We start from the raw sequence: 7,540 nt of genomic DNA on the forward strand, positions 1-7,540 counted from the left end.
AAATCAAACTTCACAAAAAAAAAAGGAAAAAATGTAAAAAAATATTTAAAAAATGTATTTCCACTCCACTGGTCAAATTTGATGTAGAAATAACTAATTTCCTTAATTTATCAGCAAACATATCCCGAAAACAGAGCGAAAAACCATCGAAACCGAAATTTTTTAGAATATTTTTTTTTATCTAATTAAAAATCTCGCATTTCCGTCACCATGGCAACAGCCAGTTGAATATTAACTCGAATCGAGTTACGTGTCTTTTCGAAAAGTGTGTTTACTTAACAAAACGAAGCTTTTTTCCAAAGTTCCTGAGCTCTACGATTCCAAAAACGATTCAAGACACATAATTCAAGAATTATTTGAGATTGCAAACGGAAAAACGGCGGTCCGAAGGGAATTTAGTCGCATTTGAACAACATGCGTGGATTTGAGTAGCACATGGCGAAGGTCATGCAAGCTCACTTACCTAAAATTTTCGCTTCTAGTTTCTTGCTAACCGTAAAATTACATTCGTATTTACTTCAAATACCTTTAGGAATGTTGTCCGCTTCCGAAAACATCTTCAGGACGTTGAAATCATAGACATCGCTCGCTCAACAAAACGCCGCCATTTTGACTTAAAATTGGGTGATTTCGCAATGTCGTCATGTAAGCCACATTGAAGCATTCCACGTGAAACTAGCCATGTGCTTAGGTAATTATCTCTAGTTTTATGTCTCCAAATTTCAGGGGAAACGATAATAATCCGATTTTTTTAGAATTTTTTTAGTCATCAATCCTGAAGTATTGAAATTTATTTTTTTACGCAATTTTTTCTTTTTGATGCTCCAAATCGGCCAAAATCGATTGAAAATGAGCGGCATATTCAGAGGCTCGTAAACTCAAAAGTAAAATTCTTCATTACAAACTGATTGCACGTCGTATTTGCACTTCCTTTCTTGTATATTTAGAGCTAAATAGATCGCGATTAGTCACTCCAGTGACCATAGATTGAAAACGTGACAGAAAATTGGCGTTACTTTCGATTCTCACCAAATTTGGACGGTGGGGTGATCTCATCATTAGCCAATAACAGGCCATTTTTCAGCTCTTTTCGTCATATCCCCCCCTCGGGAGATTTTTGGCAAGTTAGCTAATTAAGTATGCAAGCCAACGTAATGGCGGACGCTCTCGGCGAAATGTTTATTTGCTCAAAATTGGGGCAAAATCTTTCGGAGATGGAAGTCAGGACATTTGTAAGGATACAGAAAGTAATTTGGGACCAGTTGCTGGCTTCTAACGCTGAATTTATCCAGAAGTAAGCTGTATTTTCGTTTTCGTGCCGAAAGCCACGCGGTGAAATATTATCGGCTTGTTACGCTGTCCTGTTCTGTTTTTTCTCTTGGTCTTTTTTCTAGCCTGCCGAGGCCATTCTTTCGTCTAAATCAGTTGAAAAAAGTTCGAAAATGATGTTCCCATTCAAGTTTAAGCTCTCAGGCGATAATTCTGGAGTTTTTTGGCCGAAACGTCGGCTTTGTTATGTCCGTGTTTTTCGGTTGCTATGGGCGACCGTAGTGTCCTTTGTTAGGTCAAGCCTGGGAAGTGAGGTCGCAAAAAAATTCTAATTAATTCTGGTTTTGTTCGATTTCGCTGAAATTTTAACACGATAAAGCTGGATTGTTAAGGAATAGATTTACGTTCTACCGATGTGTGGTAGCTATTAACACTAAAGTGATATATCGCTTCGAAGTCAGGGTTTTGAAGAGATTTTGTTTGCAACGTGTGGGTTCGGCGTGATTTTGTAATCGGAGGATTTTGTTGACCCCGAAGGAAAAAATATCCCGAAAAGGTCATTTCATCGACGATTCAAACGAATATAAATATGTATATGTTCCGAGCTAACTTTCTGGTGAAAAAAAATATTTTTTGACGAGCGCTGGGTTTTTAATTTTTTTCCCGCGAAGGGAAGGGACAACGAAGAGTTAAAACTAAAATATTTGACGAGTTTTCTAAATTAACGACCCAAGATAGCTTAACAAGAGGTCTACATTTGGCCTATTTTCAAATGCTAAAAAGGCGTTCTGGTACACGGCTTTTCCCAAAACGACCAGTTTGGTCTGAACGAGCATTGTTTCCTCTTTAAATTGGTGAAATAAAATTTTTGGGTAAGTAAAACTGCGAGCGCTGTGATGCCGAACTAAATGCAGCACTTCTTCCTGAAAACGTGACCTTTGACTCAAGCGTAACGAAACCGATTACTGCAAGAAAAGCAAACGCTTCGTTATTTTGAAACATTTTCTAGTGATATCTCTCCGAAACCATTATTGCAAAAAACTGCTTCCAGATATGAAATCTTACAGGGTTAAAGAAGGAGCTAAACAGCGTATTTTGACACAATAACTTTGTTTGCTGAGAATTCAAGTCAATGACCGTTAACGAATTTGATTCCAGTGAAATTTGCGAACTTGAAGTATGTTAGCCGATACTTACCTGAATATTTATGTTTATAGCAGAATCGTCTCCTTGGATTAACCTTCAAAAGAAGCTGGATTCAGCTTTGGAAACCTCTAAAATAAGAATTGTTTAATGTTCCGTGACCTACCCGCTGCTATAAATTCCATGCACATGCCGACCGCATGTCTGTCGTAAAACCAACTGAATTCCACTGACAGTTTCCATAGGCAACCCCAAAATAAGCAATCCCCAAAAATGTAAAGTGAAATTGGCTGTCTTCATGAAGAGTTAGAGGCTAGAGTCAAGTTCCATTACCTTTAATTGAAAAGTGCTTGATTTTACTTTGTTCACTCAGTAGTTACTGTCACTTTCGAATACTGCCTATCAGTCACGCCAAAACACTGCAGACCATGCATAAGTTTCCCATACAAAGTCTTTTACGCGTTTGTCTATCGAATCGAAAGTCACATACTGCACTTGTGCAGCCTGTGGATAAATGACGAACTTTCAGATATATCGAACATTATTTTGTAACTAGAGCTCCCTAAAAATGAATCAAAATTAAAGGCCTAAACAAGTGTCTGCAGTCTGCACGGTCTGCAGTATTTTGGCGTGACCGATTCGCGGTATGGGTCGTTTTCACGTGACGTCATCACTTTCTAATATCCAGAACGAAAGAGCCACCAAAGTTTTTGTCCTCATCAGGCACAAGAGGTGGTATATTTATATCTGTTTACAATTTTACAGCTCAATAGCGTGCTTCGTTTGGAATCCAGAGCATTTTGAATTTCAGGGTTATGGAGGTGCGTGACACAAGGCTATGATCGAGTTTGTCGAAAAACATATACTTATCCCATGATTTTGAGCCTTTTTAGAAGTTAAAGCATTAGGAAAAGTGCTTATTGTAATATATTCGTAACCGGAAGTTGTGTTAAGCTGTTGTATTACCCAAGATGCTTAGAGAATAAAGTTGTTGTGTCGAGCAAGCCTCGTCAACTTGTGTTGTTATGTCACCGAGCCATACTTTTGCTAGTATGTTTCATTTTGGCGACGAGGATGGGATACTCTACATGCACGAAGACGCATGAGAAATCCAGTGAAGTTTTGATTTTCTCTGTGTGAGGAAAAAGGTTTGTTTTCGACCGAGGCAACTTGATCAAAGGTTGAGCACGTGCTATCAAAATGGCGGGAATTGGATTGTTTGGTCGTGTCGGCGAGTTCAGCCCTGAGCGAGAGACTTTTCGTTCCTATGTGGAAAGAATGGAAATGTTCTTCATGGCAAATAATATCATAGAAGAAACAGGCGAGGGTAAAGAGGAAGCCAATCTCGCAGTTACAAATAGAAAACGTGCTATCTTTCTGACTGAGATTGGACCCGAAGCATATTCTACCCTGAGCAATCTGCTGGCACCAGTGAAACCAAAAGACACTCCTTTTGCGGACATTGACAAAGCATTGGAGAAACATTACAATCCAGCGCCATTGGAGATAGCAGAGAGTTTTCATTTTGGAACTCGCTATCAAAAACAAGACGAATCCGTCAGTGACTTTATTGTGGCCTTGAAGAAGTTATCGATTCATTGTAACTATGGAGAGTTTCTCAACCGAGCTCTGAGAGACCGTTTTGTGTGCGGATTGAACAATCCCAAAATACAGAATAAACTTTTGAACACCGAGGATCTTTCTTTTGAGAAAGCGTGCCAGATTGCAAAGTCAATGGAAATGGCAGAGAAGAACACCCAAGAATTCCGTCCTGTCAGTACAAATGATGACAGCCAAGGCATAGTAAATAAACTGGGAACTGTAAACACTAAGGAACCCTCATGTTACCGGTGTGGTGATAAGCATGCTGCACCTAAGTGTAAATTTAAGTCAGCAAAATGCTACAAATGTAGCAAAGTAGGTCACCTTGCATCAGTTTGTCGCAGTAAAGATGTTGAGTCTAGCATGAAAACAAAACAACCAGGAGCTAAAGGTACTGTTCATAGTGTCTTAGAATCAAACACAGGTTATGATGATAATGATGAGTTAGGTATTTATTCCATGTATGCAGTTGGTACAGATAATCCTACCAACAAAAGTTATACTGTAGAAATGACCATAAATGGTTCACCATGTGCAATGGAAGTAGACACTGCAGCTGATTACTCAATAATGAGTAAGAGCACACATTCTCAGAAATTCAGTAATTTTCCACTTCGTCCGTCAAAAGTTGAATTGAAAACCTATACGGGTGAAACCCTTACAGTGTGTGGTGAAATGCTGTGTGATGTAGTGTACAAGGGCCATGAATATACATTGCCAATTATTGTAGCTGATTCTCAGAAGAAGCCTACTTTGCTGGGAAGAAATTGGTTAAACCATATAAGGCTTGAGTGGGGTGAAATATTTAGTTGAACAAGATCCGAGTTGGAAAGTGCCAAAAGTCAACTTGATGGATTACTAGTTAAACACAGTGAGTTGTTCAAAGATAGCTATGAGGGCATGAAAGGGTTGGAAGCACACATCACCATGAAAGATGGTGCAAAGCCCATATTTATTAAGCCACGTAGGGTTCCATATGCACTAAAAGATGAAGTTGAAAAGGAGTTGGATAAATTAGAGACAAATGGGGCAATCGTTAAAACTGACAGATCAGACTGGGCAAGCCCAATAGTAGTTGTGCCAAAGGCTGACAAATCGGTTAGAATTTGTGGGGACTACAAAGTAACCATCAACTCAGCTGTTGAAGATGAGCAGTATCCCCTTCCCACCCAACAGGACTTGTATGCTGCCCTCTCGGGATCAAAATTTTTCAGCAAACTTGATTTGTCGCATGCATATGCTCAGCTAAGTGTTGATAAAGCAAGTCGTGAGTACCTGACAATTAGCACACACAAGGGACTCTATTCCTACACCAAATTACCATATGGGGTTAAATCAGCACCTAAAATATTCCAAGCTAAAATGGATATGATTTTGCAAGGAGTAGAAAAATGTGTATGTAAGCAGGATGACATTCTTATTGGTGGTGTCAGTTGGCAGGAGAATATCAAAATCCTGGCTGAGGTATTGGAGAGGTTGCATAAATATAACCTGCATTTGAAGATGGCAAAGTGTGAATTTCTGAAGAGGGAAGTTGTCTATTTGGGTTTGAAGATAGATGCTGAAGGTTTGCATCCAGTTGAGGAAAAAGTAGATGCTGTAAAAAGGGCACCAGTGCCACAAAACGTCAGTGAGTTGAGATCTTTTTTGGGCATGGTCCAGTACTATCACCCATTTCTACCAGGTTTAGCAACCACACTAGCACCATTACATGAGCTCCTCAAAAAGGGTGTCCAGTAGACATGGACAAAAGAGTGTCAGCAAGCATACGAAGCTTGTAAACAATGTCTCACCAGTGATGGTGCACTGTTGGTGCATTATGATGGGGACCGTGAACTGAGACTTGCTTGTGATGCGTCCAGCTATGGAATTGGAGCAGTCATTAGCCATGTGATGGATGATGGCCAGGAGAGGCCAATAGCCTATGCCTCTCGGACACTGAGTTCAAGTGAAAGGAACTATGCACAAATTGAGCGTGAAGCATTATCAATTGTTTTTGGTGTAAAAAATTTTCACCAGTTTTTGTATGGGCGTAAATTTACCCTGATCACTGATCACAAACCATTGTTGGCAATTTTCAATCCAAAATCCGCTATCCCCACGCTAGCAGCAGCTCGAATGCAGAGGTGGGCTCTAGTACTTTCGGCGTATGACTATGAGATTGAATACAAAAGATCTGAAGACCATGCCAACTGTGATGCTCTCTCAAGGCTACCACATGAGGACTCCACAGTGGGAAGTGAGGGTGTGGTCTGCAGTGTGAGTGTAATTGATGATGATTTTCCAATCACTGCAGAAGATATAGGAAAGGCAACCCTTGTAGATCCTGTACTTGGTAAGGTACATCAATTTGTGATGTCAGGTTGGCCAGAAGGGTGTCCTGATGAGACCCTCAAACCCTATCATAATAGACGAAATGAGCTGTCCTGTGAACAGGATTGTGTCCTTTGGGGCTCTAGGGTGATTATTCCACCAATCTTTAGAGCCAAAATGCTGGGGCAGTTGCATTGGGAACACCCTGGTATATGTGGTATGAAAGCAATTGCTCGTACATGCATGTGGTGGCCAAAAATGGATCAGGAAATCGAGGAAGCAGTGAGAGTATGTACGGTATGCCAAAATGTTAGAAATGCCCCACCCAGTGCACCCCTGATCCCATGGAAGTGGCCAACTAGACCATTTCAACGGATCCATATTGATTTCTGTCAGAAGGGTAATGATTACTTCCTTGTAGTAATCGATAGCCACTCAAAGTGGATTGAAGTGAAACATATGAGCTTTACAACTACTGAACGGACTATTGATGAGCTCCGTTTAATTTTTGCTACTCATGGTTTACCTGAAGAGGTGGTGTCTGAAAACGGACCACAGTTTACGTCCATTGAATTTGCCGAATTCATGCGCAAAAACGGCATCAAGCACACGTTGGTTCCACCCTATCACCCTCAATCTAATGGGGCAGCGGAGAGGTCTGTGAGAGTTGTTAAGGATGCTTTAGTTAAACAAGTGCTTGAGGGTAAAAAGGGCATCTCTATGAAACACAGACTTGCTAATTTTCTATTTCGGTATCGCACAACTCCTCACAGTACAACTGGTGTGACCCCCGCTGAGTTGATGGTGAAGCGTTGCCTAAGAACAAGATTAAGTCTGATTAAGCTTAATCTGGCACAAGTTGTAGAGAATAAGCAAGAGAAACAGAAAATGTATAAGGATTTGAAATGTAAGAGGGAAAGATCCTTTGTAAGAAATGACAGGGTGCGGGCACGAAACTCGAGGGCTAATTCTAAGACTGATAAGTGGATTCCAGGCACTATAATTAAAGTTTGTGGGCCCAGAACCTATGTAGTTAGGACAGGACACAAAACCAGATATGTGCACACTGATCACATGATATGAGCACATGATAATGTACCAGATGATGTCAGTGAGCCAGATGTCGTGGTGCCTGAATCAAGTGGTCAGAAAATAAATGATGATAATGTGAATCCTCTCGATAGTACTTCTGAACCACACCTGAAAACGAGGA

General features: G+C 40.4%; 1 pseudogene; it reads left to right on the forward strand.

Moving 5' to 3' along the window:
• The first annotated feature begins 2,364 nt into the window (after positions 1-2,364).
• Positions 2,365-4,432, forward strand: LOC145502989 (uncharacterized; annotated as a pseudogene).
• Positions 4,433-7,540: the final 3,108 nt, after the last annotated feature.

Source organism: Orbicella franksi, chromosome 11, assembly GCF_964199315.1.
Source record: "Orbicella franksi chromosome 11, jaOrbFran1.1, whole genome shotgun sequence".
NCBI lineage: Eukaryota > Metazoa > Cnidaria > Anthozoa > Scleractinia > Merulinidae > Orbicella > Orbicella franksi.